Here is a 16,402-nt window from a genome sequence, read left to right on the forward strand (position 1 = left end):
GGGTGGGACTCAGTAAGAAGGATGGGAAGTCCCAAACCGTAGTTCCACTATATGGATATCTTAATTACTATATGGATTTTCCAATAAAGTTTGCTTTATTAATTATTAGTTTCTAGGGTTTTCTTGACATGATGGCATTCGTTTTAGTTATTGGTTTCTAGAATCGTACATTTCGAGGAGGGAGTCAATTTTGCCGTCCATTACAATATCTGTTCAACGAAAACCACGTACGGTTGGTGCAGATATGACGTATTGACTGTAATGTTGAACAGGGTTGCATTGAAAAAAAAATGTTGAATAAACACCACACAAATCAGATGAGTTTTAGTTGTGAACACTATATAAGGAGCTTGTTACCCGACTTGACTCTATGTGTCTGCCCTATAGAGAGATTCGGAATGGAGCTGAAACTTCGTGAAGCGGCCGATGCAGCATCGAACAGCATATTGTTAGTCGCGTTCATGACGGATAACTAGAGCAGGGTTTCTGAGAGCGGTATCTTCAAGTTGGGATTCTTCAATCTCAACAACGAGAGAAAGCATCCCAATTTGAAGATACCGCCCTTAGAAATCTTGAAGAAGAGAGACTCGTCCAACTCATCTGTGGCTGCTGGTTAACCTTACAGAAAGTGCTGGTAATTATTATTAACTCTTTAACAACGATGGTTTCATTTTATTAAATTTCTTTTAAATCTGAGGTATAATCTCTATAAAGAGAGCGAGTGTGGTCACTTTGTTACATGACTTTCGAAGTATAATATCTTAAAAAGAGAGAGCGTGATTAGTAGTCATTAGTTCTTACATTTACTGGAACACAATTTTGACAGTAATATTTCTATTGCAAATAAAATAATTGTGTTTAATTTTTATATTTTCTAAATTGTAATATTGAATGATATTCCAGTGAGTATGCGGTGAAAATGTACACGTTAGGGTTTGGAATCTGAATCTATGATACAAAGAATTGCAAAAGTCAAGGGTTTGTAAGGCTTTGTAATATATTAGCATTTGCATGAGACGTTGCAAAGAAAACGCCGTAAGGCAATAGATAACATATAACACTATGTAAAGCCATCAATAACATATGACACTAATTAACGCTTCTTTGACCCACCACCTCCGAGCTGGCACCCGCTGCGCTGGCAACCAACACCCGCACAATTTCGAACGAGCCCTCGCGCAAACATTCATTTGCTCCATTTGCACAACCGGAACAGGTCCTCTCGAGCATTCGTTTCTCCCGCTCACGGTGCTTGTTCATTTGCTCCATTCGCACAACCGGAACAACTTCTCTCGAGCATTCGTTTCTCCCGCTCATGGTGCTTGCTCACCTCGCAGGTCCGCTCGCGGTGTTGAATCCCAGCAGGCTCCCAAGCGTAAGGTAAATTATACTCTGTGAACAATGACATCCACCATTTTGGCAACCAACACCCGCGCAATTTCAAACGATCCCTTGCACCAAACATTCATTTGCTCCATTCGCACAACCGGAACAGGTCCTCTCAAGCATTCGTTTCTCCTGCTCACAGTGCTTGCTCACCTCGTAGGTCCGCTTGCGGTGTTGAATCCCGGCAGGCTGTGCCCTAGGCGTAAGGTAAATTATACTCTGTGAACAATGACGTCCACCATTTTGGCAGGTGCCGAGAAGGCCCATGCATACGAATCCCACCCTGTGCTGCTATAAATTGTCTGCATTGGCAGCTCCCAGCGTCTTGCGAAACATATACATTCAAGGTATCCATTTGGGCGCAGGTTCAAGCGACACTGAAGGTGTTTTCCCATTGCATCGTAATCAGTTACCATATTTATAACGAACCACTTAGCCATTCAGACATCTTCAATAGTTTTTAGGACGTGGTTTAATGGTTAATAGTTAAGTAGGGAGGTCTAATCTCAAACAAAATTATATATATCTGAAAATTGCTCCAAACGCGGTCCAATCTCAAGCAAAATTATATATATCTGAAAACTGCTCCAAACACAATTTTTTTAGTTGAAAAAAAATACAATAAACCACCGCCATTACAATTGCAAACTCAAGCTCCTGCATCCAGTGTGCTTGATTGTGTACTACCCACTTAGCCATGGAGGCCATGAAAATCAGATAATCCTAAACCACCGCCATTGCAAGCTTCCTGCATCCACTGTGCCTGCCTGTGCACTTTGCCAGGTGCATGGTTTATTTGGGCTTTTCATTGGGGTGAGATTTTGAGTACAAATATATTCAATTCTGTGAGAGGAATTTGGTGCACATTAATTTTCACATGCTTGCTAGGAAGGATGACCACGGAAAAATGCAAGGGTGCCAACCGGTGGAGCATTGATGTAAGAAGTAGGCTCAAACTACCTGAAGTATGTTGCCACATTTGCTTTATCCTCCTTTTCAACTGAAAACATTTTCCAATGCTCCTTTGGTGTGGTGCCATTGCTTTCTGCAATAAATGAATTATACCTTGTTATTTTAGCAACAAAAAATATAATTGCAAGTGAATCTCATTTTCGTGCCAGATCAAAAACCTTTTTCTCGAACTTCTTGTTCCTACTTGCTGAAAGAAAACTGTGTTTTTTGTTATCAACCTTGAATATTTCTTTCACGTCTTCTCTTGCATTATTATGGCGATCTGGGTTCTATGTCAAATGAAGTGACGAGACTGTCATAAGATTAGGCTAGTAATGCAAGCAAGGGGATGACTGCATGTACATTTTGAATTGGTGCCTCAACAGGTGCCAGCATCTCTAACAATTTTTTGAAGTGATTGATGTTGTTGGCCACATCTTATGTTGTCATCTTTATTTGTGAAAACTTCCTCAGCTATATCTTAAGATGACAGCTTGATATTCATAAATGTTAAACATCTTGAATTTCAATTGATTGTTGTGTTTGGCTACATATTAGGAGCCTCCTCTTTATTTGGTGAAGTTCCCTCAGACAAATCTCACAGTTATAGCTTTATTTTCACACACGTGTGCCCCATTTTTCTTTTGGTGTTTTGGCACTGCTGATGTGAGTCATTTGATCATTAATGCTCAAAATGCTACAAGTAAGAGTCCTGTGATTATTAGTTTCCCATTTATTGATCCTAGCAGTTCATATGGTATGTTTGACTTCATCTTCTTCCAGAACGCTAAATGATCTTGTTCAATAATGGAATTCCCATTTGCAGCTTCCAGATGAAATCCCATGCTGTTAAATTTTACAACCAGATCTGTTTTAGACAAAGAAGAAAGTCAAGCTAGCTACAGCCATGGTTCTGGTGTACTTTGAGACTTCTAATTTGCATGGGTGTTTGTTGTATTGCTTGTTCTTTTTCAAATAGGTAACCAACCTGAAAATTAAAGTCTGGCCTTCCTTATGAACAGACCATTAGCTTTGGTATCAAATATTGGAAAAAATTCCAGTGATCAAAGAGAGATATTGAGCTTGTGTTCGCAACACTAGAGTGCTCAGCAATTGGAATCAAAATTATTGATTAAGGCATGAATGTATAGCAAATAAAAGACATACCATCCACTGAAATATTTTAATTTTAGCAGGAAAAATGATGTATTCACAGTGGACAAATATTAGAGAGAAAAATATACGATAGAGAATTGCAGTGCTTTGGAAATAAAATGCATTAGTCAACCTTACATTATCTGGAATTCTCCCACACTTACAGAGTGTGACTACAATTTATCTATTCAAGTTGTTCCCTGATTATCATGATGTCTTCTCTATTGCATTCTCCTCTGTCTGTCTTTTTTTGTGACAGTTTTTTTTGCCTCATTATATATTTTTTTATTATTTAATTAAATGTATTCAATACTTCTCTATAGATAAAGGCTAAAATGATTTTTTCTTCCTAAAGGGCTATTCATAAAGCAAGGGTCAGTTAACCTTCCTAAAGTACTATTCAGCTATCCTTACATAGACAGTAAGACAAAACCTTGCTTTCTAGGAGATGCAGGTCCAGAGGATATGTGAAGATTAACAAAAAATATAACATTCAGTATATTCATCTTGCATGATTTAGTTGATGTATTTCCTGAATTTGCTATCCCTGATAAACATGATTATTTGTTTGCCTCTTGTTAGAAAGGGGTAATTCGGGGATAATTGCTGCACAAGGCCTTGGGCTAACTTGGAATGTGTGTTACTCAATTTAAAATTTTGTTGTTGTTAACTCAATGTAGCTTAGTGTTACTGCAACCCGATTCAAGAAAAAAACGAACCACGCTGGCACGAGTTATGCTTTGTTATCACTAAAATGTTATGGGGAGACGCTGTAATGTTATGGGAAGATTTTTAGGGCCCGAGATTTTGTATATTTTTGCCAAAAAATTGCTTCCGGTGGTTCCATCTTTAATTACCATCCAAGCTGGCACGATTTCTGCTTTATTATCACTGAAATATTATGGGGAGACACTGTAATGTTATGGGAAGATTTTTGCCCTAAATTTTAGTAGATCACTAAGGCTTTTTAATTTTTTACATTTTATATATATATTTTTTAAAACTTCCTTTCTGTTCAAATAATAAGATAGCAATTCTAGCATAAAGGACTCAAGCTCCTGCATCCAGTGTGCTTGATTGTGTACTACCCACTTAGCCATGGTGGCCATGAAAATCAAATAATCCTAAACCACCGCCATTGCAAGCTTCCTGCATCCACTGTGCCTGCCTGTGCACTTTGCCAGGTGCATGGTTTATTTGGGCTTTTCATTGGGGTGAGATTTTGAGTACAAATATATTCAATTCTGTGAGAGGAATTTGGTGCACATTAATTTTCACATGCTAGCTAGGAAGGATGACCATGGAAAAATGCAAGGGCGCCAACCGGTGGAGCATTGATGTAAGAAGTAGGCTCAGACTACCTGAAGTATGTTGCCACTTTTTCTTTATCCTCCTTTTCAACTGAAAACATTTTCCAATGCTCCTTTGGTGTGGTGCCATTGCTTTCTGCAATAAATGAATTATACCTTGCTATACATTATCTGGAATTCTCCCACACTTACAGAGTGTGACTACAATTTATCTATTCAAGTTGTTTCCTGATTATCATGCTGTCTTCTCTATTGCATTCTCCTCTGTCTGTCTTTTTTTGTGACAGTTTGTTTTTGCCTCATTATATATTTTTTTATTATTTAATTAAATGTATTCAATACTTCTCTATAGATAAAGGCTAAAATGATTTTTTCTTCCTAAAGGGCTATTCATAAAGCAAGGGTCAGTTAACCTTCCTAAAGTACTATTCAACTGTCCTTACATAGACAGTAAGACAAAACCTTGCTTTCTAGGAGATGCAGGTCCAGAGGATATGTGAAGATTAACAAAAAATCTAACATTCAGTATATTCATCTTGCATGTTTTAGTTGATGTATTTCATGCATTTGCTATCCCTGATAAACATGATTATTTGTTTGCCTCTTGTTAGAAAGGGGTAATTCGGGGATAATTGCTGCACAAGGCCTTGGGCTAACTTGGAATGTGTGTTACTCAATTTAAAATTTTGTTGTTGTTAACTCAATGTAGCTTAGTGTTACTGCAACCTGATTCAAGAAAAAAACGAACCACGCTGGCACGAGTTCTGCTTTGTTATCACTAAAATGTTATGGGGAGACACTGTAATGTTATGGGAAGATTTTTAGGGCCCAAGATTTTGTATATTTTTGCCAAAAAATTGCTTCCGGTGGTTCCATCTTTAATTACCATCCAAGCTGGCACGATTTCTGCTTTGTTATCACTGAAATATTATGGGGAGACACTGTAATGTTATGGGAAGATTTTTGCCCTAAATTTTAGTAGATCACTAAGGTTTTTTAATTTTTTACATTTTATATATATATATATATATATTTTAAAACTTCCTTTATGTTCAAATAATAAGATAGCAATTCTAGCATAAAGGTTGTCTGGTCTTTCAATAGCGCAAACAGTCTTACAGTGCAGAACTAATCATTCAATAATCAAGCAGTAACAATGTAACCCATATCCACTATTTTGGTGAACCAATCCATTTCATAGCATTTCCAAATAATTCTAAACAAATCGTCAGCATGAAAATGCTAAAAAAATTACAGAGTTAGGGATCTTAGATATCATCACAGTTACAGAGACGCCTGCGACAATAAGGGGGCTTCTGAAAACATGAGAATATTTTCACACATTTATATATTTTAAAGGGGAAGTAAAATTGATTCGTAAAGCGGTTGAGAGTGCTGGCAAATCTGTACAAAATATGAAGCAAACATGTGTAAACCCCTTTCAAATCAATGTTACTCTATAAGATGTAAGGATGGTAACTGACCGGCAAATCCATTAAGACATCTGAAGACTGACGAGAGATTGAAAAAACAGTTGTGAATTTGACTCACTGGTCATTGATTCCTCGGTATTCGAAATTGAATAAGCATGTTCAGACGTTGCAAAGTTTTGAAATGCATAAAAAATCTTGCAAATTATTAATGGCGGCAGAACCTTTTCTTGACTGGCGACGATCAAACCTGGAACACAACGTGTGGATATGACGCAGCTTCTGGATTCTCGAGTCAGTCTACGATGATTAACATCAGATTTCGTCCTTCAAAATTCAGGCTTGCAAAGTACAACATTTGCTATACAGTTAAGGCGGGCGGTGAACTGTAATTAATTAGACTTTTCACTACAATGAAAACGCTTTTAAAAGAAATTATCCTCGTTAATTTTGCTTTTCGTCGCAGCAGCTTTAAAATCTGTATGTAAATCACTCAAAAAAGACATAAATTTTAACCTTGCAATAGGCAGTTAATTCATGACATTATAATTTGCACTACAAAATACATAGAATGGCTCGAAAATAAAGCACAAACTCGCAATATTTAGAAGCAAGCCTATCATGGTAAAGAAGTAAATGCAACAACGTTGGTTTTGGTCTACATAAACCCTAATTTATCTTGGAGAAATTAGACAAATTCGCAATAGTTCGAAGCAATTCTGCCGTGGTAATGAAGCAAATGCACCAATATTGGGTTTGCATAAATCCTAATTTATCATGGGGAATTAGACATTCTTTCGCTAGAAAATCCAGAAGAATGACCTCGAACTGTTAACACCACAAACGTTATTTGTAGTATGTACAACAGAGACAAGCTTGCTTGTGGGTCAAAAGACACATACAAGCCTTTCATTCATATAAAAATATGCTTCTATCATTTCAATTTCGCATGGAAAATAAACTAAAATAATATTATCTTTCTTGAATCTTACTACCTCGCATATTACAGGCTTCAGAGATAGTCCACACCAAATACGACCGATATTTGATAATCTCAGAGAAGACAATTGGTAGCCTCGCGAGGCATTGTTAGTCCTATAAGATGGGTGATTTACCTAATTGCTATATCTGAAATAGAAAATGAGGAACTAATAATGAATCTGGTTTAGAAGTAATATAATGCAAGCCATGTTGTTAGGTATTTATCGATGGCATCCACAAAGTCTTGTTGGACAAGCCCAGTTGCATTTTATGTAGATAGCAAAAAATCCAATCTGTTATATGGTTGAAATTATCGTAGAATTTACTAGCATGAAGCATAATTAACAAAAGCATTAAGGATAATTTTAGGGTGAAGATTATGAAACTTATAACCATGGCCTATAATAATGCAGGAATGGCTCTGAAGGGTTCAATTGGTTAGAACACCTGCCCAAAAGCATGTTGCCAACAGGGAGAACATAAGTCCAAATCTGGTCATGTCCCTTAGAATTGCCAGCCACGATTATGGTCAGTGGTTCAGCCATCCTTCATCTAGATATTCCAAAGCAAAGGGGGATCCCACAAGGTTGTCCTAGGATAATAATAATAAGAAGAACAATGCATGAATGCATGATTTCCCAGAGATGAGCAAATGATGCAAATTTTTTTAAAATGAGCAAAACTTCATCCATGCCCTTTTGCAGCTAACTCACATTCAAGCCAAATTAATTTTCCTTTATTATGATTCAATCAGAGTCATAGCAAGTTCGTTCGGATTTTAGAAGCACGACCAACGTTTAACCTGCTTGGGCTTCCATTAATTCCAAAATAATCTTCAATTCTAAATAATAACCTCAGCATTTGAAAGCACAAAAATGAATATTTTGATTTTCAAAGAAAAATATGATAAATTTCTGGAATAAGAAAATCTCCAAAATTGCCCAAGCATCTCTATAATTTTCAAGCCACTTTCATGCCTCATCATTTTAATTTCTCGAATATTTTGTGTGCAGCCTGCATTTTACAAGGCGCCATGACAGAACTGAAGTCAGTAAGATTACAGATACATCGTAAATAGAAGTGTATTCTTACACGAAAACTGCTTACACGTTTGTCAACACAGAACTAATAGTCGAAGTACTGTCCGGTACAATGCTTATGCCCAGTTTCATCTTCTTCAATCCTTTTCACACATGCCTGCCAAATACAAGAATATTTTATAATTGAAGGATCATAAAGTCTAAATGAATCTGATTTTCCTTGCAATAACATTGATCTACAGGCATATTTAAAAAAGTGCAGCTACTTGGGCTGGTGGAGAAGACCTTAAGAGACCAGAAATCATTGACAGAGCTTTTAGTGCTAAGCTACATTTTATGAATCCCTCTTAAATGACCCTGAAGCCCTCTGATGCACAATATTGGGATGGAAATATCTCAGCAGCAAATCCTTGCAGGGATTTCTTCCGAGGGAGAGATAGGCCTAAGAGATCAGGGTTTGGGAAAGAAATCCTAAACAGCAGGTGACATGTGGAGCAATATCGGATGTTGGAAATTAATGACGGGTTACTGGCTGATTTTTAAAAGACACATGGGAAGGACCCCCCTCAACAGAACTCTGAACCTAGGGAACACTGGAAACCTCTGAACATAGGGAATACTCTGGAAACCATTGAACAAAAGACTAGATAAAAGTCAAAGACTATTGGACACTGGAATAGGTAGTTTTGAATCTCCAATTTGGTACGTGTCATGGAAACCCCTCAAAGATTGCCCAATCTAAATACCTCTAGCTGTGAAGGATCCTTTTATGTTTATCCCAACAAGCCATGTTGTTAGGTATTTATCGATGGCATCCAGAAACTCTTGTTGGACAAGCCCAGTTGCATTTTATGTAGATAGCAAAAAATCCAATCTGTTATATGGTTGAAATTATCTTAGAATTTACTCGCATGAAGCATAATTAACAAAAGCATTAAGGATAATTTTAGGGTGAAGATTATGAAACTTATAACCATGGCCTATAATAATGCAGGAATGGCTCTGAAGGGTTCAATTGGTTAAAACACCTGCCCAAAAGCATGTTGCCAACAGGGAGAACATAAGTCCAAATCTGGTCATGTCCCTTAGAATTACCAGCCACGATTATGGCCAGTGGTTTAGCCATCCTTCATCTAGATATTCCAAAGCAAAGGGGGATCCCACAAGGTTGTCCTAGGATAATAATAATAAGAAGAACAATGCATGAATGCATGATTTCCCAGAGATGAGCAAATGATGCAATTTTTTTTTAAATGAGCAAAACTTCATCCATGCCCTTTTGCAGCTAACTCACATTCAAGCCAAATTAATTTTCCTTTATTATGATTCAATCAGAGTCATAGCAAGTTCGTTCGGATTTTAGAAGCACGACCAACATTTAACCTGCTTGGGCTTCCATTACTTCCAAAATAATCTTCAATTCTAAATAATAACCTCAGCATTTGAAAGCACAAAAATGAATATTTTGATTTTCAATGAAAAATATGATAAATTTTTGGAATAAGAAAATCTCCAAAATTTCCCAAGCATCTCTATAATTTTCAATCCACTTTCATGCCTCATCATTTTAATTTCTCGAATATTTTATGTGCAGCCTGCATTTTACAAGGCGCCATGAAAGAACTGAAGTCAGTAAGATTACAGATACATCGTAAATAGAAGTGTATTCTTCACGAAAACTGCTTACACGTTTGTCAACACAGAACTAATAGTCGAAGTACTGTCTGGTACAATGCTTATGCCCAGTTTCATCTTCTTCAATCCTTTTCACACATGCCTGCCAAATACAAGAATATTTTATAATTGAAGGATCATAAAGTCTAAATGAATCTGATTTTCCTTGCAATAACATTGATCTACAGGCATATTTAAAAAAGTGCAGCTACTTGGGCTGGTGGAGAAGACCTTAAGAGACCAGAAATCATTGACAGAGCTTTTAGTGCTAAGCTACATTTTATGAATCCCTCTTAAATGACCCTGAAGCCCTCTGATGCACAATATTGGGATGGAAATATCTCAGCAGCAAATCCTTGCAGGGATTTCTTTCGAGGGAGAGATAGGCCTAAGAGATTAGGGTTTGGGAAAGAAATCCTAAACAGCAGGTGACATGTGGAGCAATATCGGATGTTGGAAATTAATGACGGGTTACTGGCTGATTTTTAAAAGACACATGGGAAGGACCCCCCTCAACAGAACTCTGAACCTAGGGAACACTGGAAACCTCTGAACATAGGGAATACTCTGGAAACCATTGAACAAAAGACTAGATAAAAGTCAAAGACTATTGGACACTGGAATAGTAGTTTTGAATCTCCAATTTGGTACGTGTCATGGAAACCCCTCAAAGATTGCCCAATCTAAATACCTCTAGCTGTGAAGGATCCTTTTATGTTTATCCCAACAAGCCATGTTGTTAGGTATTTATCGATGGCATCCAGAAAGTCTTGTTGGACAAGCCCAGTTGCATTTTATGTAGATAGCAAAAAATCCAATCTGTTATATGGTTGAAATTATCGTAGAATTTACTCGCATGAAGCATAATTAACAAAATCATTAAGGATAATTTTAGGGTGAAGATTATGAAACTTATAACCATGGCCTATAATAATGCAAGAATGGCTCTGAAGGGTTCAATTGGTTAAAACACCTGCCCAAAAGCATGTTGCCAATAGGGAGAACATAAGTCCAAATCTGGTCATGTCCCTTAGAATTACCAGCCACGATTATGGCCAGTGGTTCAGCCATCCTTCATCCAGATATTCCAAAGCAAAGGGGGATCCCACAAGGTTGTCCTAGGATAATAATAATAAGAAGAACAATGCATGAATGCATGATTTCCCAGAGATGAGCAAATGATGCAAATTTTTTTAAAATGAGCAAAACTTCATCCATGCCCTTTTGCAGCTAACTCACATTCAAGCCAAATTAATTTTCCTTTATTATGATTCAATCAGAGTCATAGCAAGTTCGTTCGGATTTTAGAAGCACGACCAACGTTTAACCTGCTTGGGCTTCCATTACTTCCAAAATAATCTTCAATTCTAAATAATAACCTCAGCATTTGAAAGCACAAAAATGAATATTTTGATTTTCAATGAAAAATATGATAAATTTCTGGAATAAGAAAATCTCCAAAATTGCCCAAGCATCTCTATAATTTTCAATCCACTTTCATGCCTCATCATTTTAATTTCTCGAATATTTTGTGTGCAGCCTGCATTTTACAAGGCGCCATGACAGAACTGAAGTCAGTAAGATTACAGATACATCGTAAATAGAAGTGTATTCTTACACGAAAACTGCTTACACATTTGTCAACACAGAACTAAGAGTCGAAGTACTGTTCGGTACAATGCTTATGCCCAGTTTCATCTTCTTCAATCCTTTTCACACATGCCTGCCAAATACAAGAATATTTTATAATTGAAGGATCATAAAGTCTAAATGAATCTGATTTTCCTTGCAATAACATTGATCTACAGGCATATTTAAAAAAGTGCAGCTACTTGGGCTGGTGGAGAAGACCTTAAGAGACCAGAAATCATTGACAGAGCTTTTAGTGCTAAGCTACATTTTATGAAATGTAAGAAAAACAACAGTTGAATTTGAAATAGCTCAATAAACCAAAATCTTCTTCACTCCAGACACTCGCTTGTTCTTCCGCAGAAACCCTAAAAAATCCAAAATACATAAAACAAACCATAAAAAGACTTCAAGGAATAGAGCTGGAGTACCTGTTCTGCCATGGCTGCAGGAATTCAAGACTTCTAACTTCGCATTTCAAGGCCTCGGCTGCTCCCGCTCCCGCTCCTACCTATGGCTCGCTGGTGGTGCGTTTGTCCGGCTTTCTCATTAACGGTTCAGTTCTGGATGAGTGTTTGTTCAACGATCACAAATCATTCAATCGTCTAACAGCACAAATCGACGATCAACAATAGGACACGGTGGCGGCTGGGGCACTCCATTTCAAAGGGAAACGCCTTACGGCGTAATTACAGAGAATTGTGGGGGTCTTATGAAGTAATACTTTAAGTTTTTAATATAAATTCTTAATTGTTTTATTTAAAATTTAATTAGAAATAAAAAATTTGTATTTTTTAATGTATGAAGTTTGTGTAATAGAAAATTTATGCTGCCTATTAAAAAAGCTTATTATTTTATTTTTATGTTTTATTTTTTCACATATGGAAAAAGTTGAACAATAAAACTTTCGTATCCAATGAAAACTTATTATATTGTTCTTATAAATTTAAAAAGTTGCCTCTTACTACGGGCAATTGGATGAATTTGTCTATGGCACATATTATTGTAGTTTTAAGTACAAAATTATTAATGTGATTTATAATTTTATATAATGAGATATAAATATTAAATATCGTATATACAGTAAGTCAATCATATAATTGATTTATTATCATAGGTTAGTTGGATGAAAATAATTTGGTGTAGAATTGGTGATATGAAAAGAAGTAAAACCAATTATTACACTAATTGCACAATACTTAATATTTAAAGATTTTTTATATGTGTAGAAGATAATATATAGAAATAGAAATTATACTAAGCACAACACAATTTAGGTTGACTAATGGTCATAGTCATTTTGGGATTGAGACAAATTGTAAAACACCAAACACCAAATATAAGTGGGAATTTAGGTTGAGAAGTCGTTTGGTTATTTAAGAGTGGTGGTTTAGCCTCAGTTCATACATTTCGATTTTGCGAGCTACCACGAGATGGTATGAACCCATTTTAGAGTGCTCTCTGTAAGTTTGATACTGTGTCAGCCTTTTGAAGACTATAAATACTCTATGTAAGCTTGCTGCAGAGTCTTTCGAATCAAAATTATCCATCCCCGAATATACGACTCCCTTCTAATGATATAGGGAGAAAAACAAATAATTGAAAAAAATTGCAATGCAAAAGTTGATTGTTTATGAATACATGCCTAGCAACAATCTTCGACAGGTTACTGTTATGCAAGATTTTGTGATCGTTCGTTACAGATTTCTCGTATTACAGTATAACGTATATTTGTGTGACAAAGAGGAAATTAGATGAGGAAAGATGCAGTGTGTTGATACGTTCTGCTTGGAGTGTTATTTGACGAAGAAAGAACACTAATCACTGTCTAACATGAGACATGCGTATTCTCTTACAATGGGTATGGCATTTTCAATCTTATAATGGGTAATCATATATTGGAATATTACAAAACCTAATAATTCAAATTCTCTTACAATGGGTATGGCATAATTTTCAATCTTATGATGGGTATACCTTCAGCAGGCGCAGGCAGCCAGCCAAATGGTGCTCAAAGCATAAACAGCTAACTGTTTGACTGTACAGGAATCTGTTCCTTACTATATATTTTTTCTCTATGTACTCAGCCATCAATGTATATTAATAAGCTATTGAAGTGCAGATAGGAATCTATGTAAGTGTAGGTTTTCATTAATCTCGATTTGACGTTGGGTTTCAAATATTGGGTTTATAGCATTGGGTTTTAACAACAATAATTATTAGTGTTAAAATTAAGGTAATTTCATTAATAATTATTGAGTTGAGAGGCTTATTGAGCCCACTGCTTATTCTGCCGCTAGGTATGATGTGTAAAGATGTTTAAGATAGATGTAAGTTGGTTAATTAACTATTTTTTAATATTGAGTTTTATAATATTAATCTTAAGATTTATAATATTTATAGTATATTTTATAATATTAATTTTAAATATTATAATAATAATCATAGTGTTTATAAGGTTGGGTTCTAAAAAGTTAGGTTTTTTTATATTTGGTTTAATTTTAGGGTTTAATATTGTGATTTTAGAATAGTACTGAAATTGATCCAACATCCAATCATTTGAACTTGAGTTTATAATATTAATCAGGTGAAGTTTATTAATCCATTATATTTATAATATTAATTTTTTGGGTTATATATATATATATATATATATATATATATATAATTTTATTTTAATATATATAGTTTATTTTATTATCAATTTACTCCAATTATATATAAAAGACACTGACAACTATATTAATAAATATATAATAATTATTGATTTTAATATGATTAAGATAGATAAATTATTATTATTAATATCTAAATAATACTATATTAATTATATTGTAGTTTGAAAAATAACTATTAATATATAAATATTATATTATATAATAACCTAATATTATACAACAATATAATATAGTTTCATCTCTACATAATATATTAAAATGATTAGATTAAAACATTCATCTAAGTCTTCATAGGAAACCACACTAACTTGTTAGAAACACAAGATTTTTGATATAATTTATCTCAAAAATTCCTTTATAAATATATTTGTTATTATTTATATAATTATGAATAATGAGAAATAGTTACAAGATACACCCTAATAATTATTTGTAATTGATATACTCTTATCAATCACATTTACTCATATAGTTGTACATGTCCATATAAATCAACCACATTGCTAAAATGGTTGTGCGAATACAATACTAAAGTTAGAGCCATGCACAGTGAAACTCAGAAAAATGAGAACTTTGTCATTTGTAATGCTCCTTACAGTAAAAGATAGACGATCTTTTACACAGATTTTGTTAATTGCTCACTGTTGCTTCTAAAGAAATCAGTTGTGTTTTCTCATCTGTGTAGACATTCGTTTTCTACGTGTGTAGAATATAACCTCTGCTAGAGTGATTTTACTGACGTCTGAAGTAGAGCAACCTGGGGTGTAGAAGATTTGAATCGTGGTAACCTAATGAATGACTAGTGCACAAATGCACTGCAGGAGTTGTATTATAATGGAGTTAGAAAGTTGTCTTAGCTGGTTATCCTTATATGGATTGAAGATATTATTAGTTTAGATTTATCTTCTTATATGGATTGAAGATATTATTAGTTTAGACTTATCTCAAATTAGATTTAGCAAGTTTTTTTTTTAAACTTAAATGTTTAACTTAAATTACATTGGTTAAAACATCTCTACCATACTGATATTAGGAAAATCCAATGGTTAGGCATGCATATGTTAGAGATCTACAGCGAATGCGTGACCCTGGCTATCGATGCTCACCTTCACACTCTTTCAATTTGCAGCAGCAAGAGTGGAGAGAGGGTGGTTCCCATGTTGAGGCAGTAGGTGAACAACTCTTGTCTGGTTCTTCACTGATGAAGACATGGTGCAATGCTCTTGGGCAATAAGTGTAGTCAGAGAGCCTGCAAATTAATTAGTGGATATCGTCACTGTCACCTGTTACAGTGGAGGTGGTGTCTGGAAGACTGTTGATAGCTGTGGCGGAGTCAGAATTAGATGTAATTCCTCTGTTTGGAAAGCATCCTGTGTATAGGCTGCTACCACGAAGAGTTCAGTCCGCTGAACACTGCCCGTGGAGATATATAATTGCTAGACTTGCTGAGAAATTATGCATTGTGCCATGAGAGATGTTTTGATTGAGGAACATGGAGGTGTCTGGGACCTGCTCTGTGTGGCAGAAGGGAAATTGATGCTGGGGACTCGGGGAGGCGTTCACAAGCAGATGATGTTGCTGATTCCAAGCAAACGAAAAAGGACCAGCTGGAAAGCAATAGTAATCGTAACATGTTTGAACGAAGATATTGTTTTGCTGTGTTTAGTGTTATTATGGACTACCAAATCCAATCACAAAGTCGGCGGAAATGATTGTAGTTGGACAAGGGAAGTAGCTCAATCAAGTTCATAGTTAAGAGTGTAATGTGATAGGTGGAATATTGTGTACATGGTGTTTACAAAAAGGTCTTTGGAAAAATATAATTATATGAACAAAATCGGGATTATAAGAATTTGTGATTACTCAAATTTGAAAGATTAATTTGATTTTAGTTAAGTGTATTTTGAATAATAAAAGTTGAAAATTAGTTTTGGAAACATATAATTATACGATTAAATTGGGGATTATAAGAATTTGTGTGATTACTCATATTTCAAAGATTAATTTGATTTTATAGAGAAAAGTGTATTTTAAATAATAAAAGTTAAAAAATACTTTTATTTCAATTAACTAGAATAAATAATATATATTAAAAAAATAATTTAATAAAATAATTTGAAAGGGTAAATAAGAAAAATAATAGTAAGTTCATTAAAATAATAATATAA

General features: G+C 35.1%; 1 long non-coding RNA gene across 1 annotated transcript; it reads left to right on the forward strand.

Annotated features, from left to right (window-relative positions):
- The first annotated feature begins 276 nt into the window (after nt 1–276).
- LOC149144888 (uncharacterized) lies at nt 277–16,027 on the forward strand. Its single transcript, XR_016264987.1, has 2 exons — nt 277–634; nt 15,364–16,027. It is a non-coding gene; the product is annotated as an uncharacterized LOC149144888 (long non-coding RNA).
- The last annotated feature ends 375 nt before the right edge of the window (nt 16,028–16,402 follow it).

Source organism: Pinus tabuliformis, chromosome X, assembly GCF_031772625.1.
Source record: "Pinus tabuliformis cultivar Carrire ecotype Pingquan chromosome X, CPIR1, whole genome shotgun sequence".
Lineage (NCBI taxonomy): Eukaryota > Viridiplantae > Streptophyta > Pinopsida > Pinales > Pinaceae > Pinus > Pinus tabuliformis.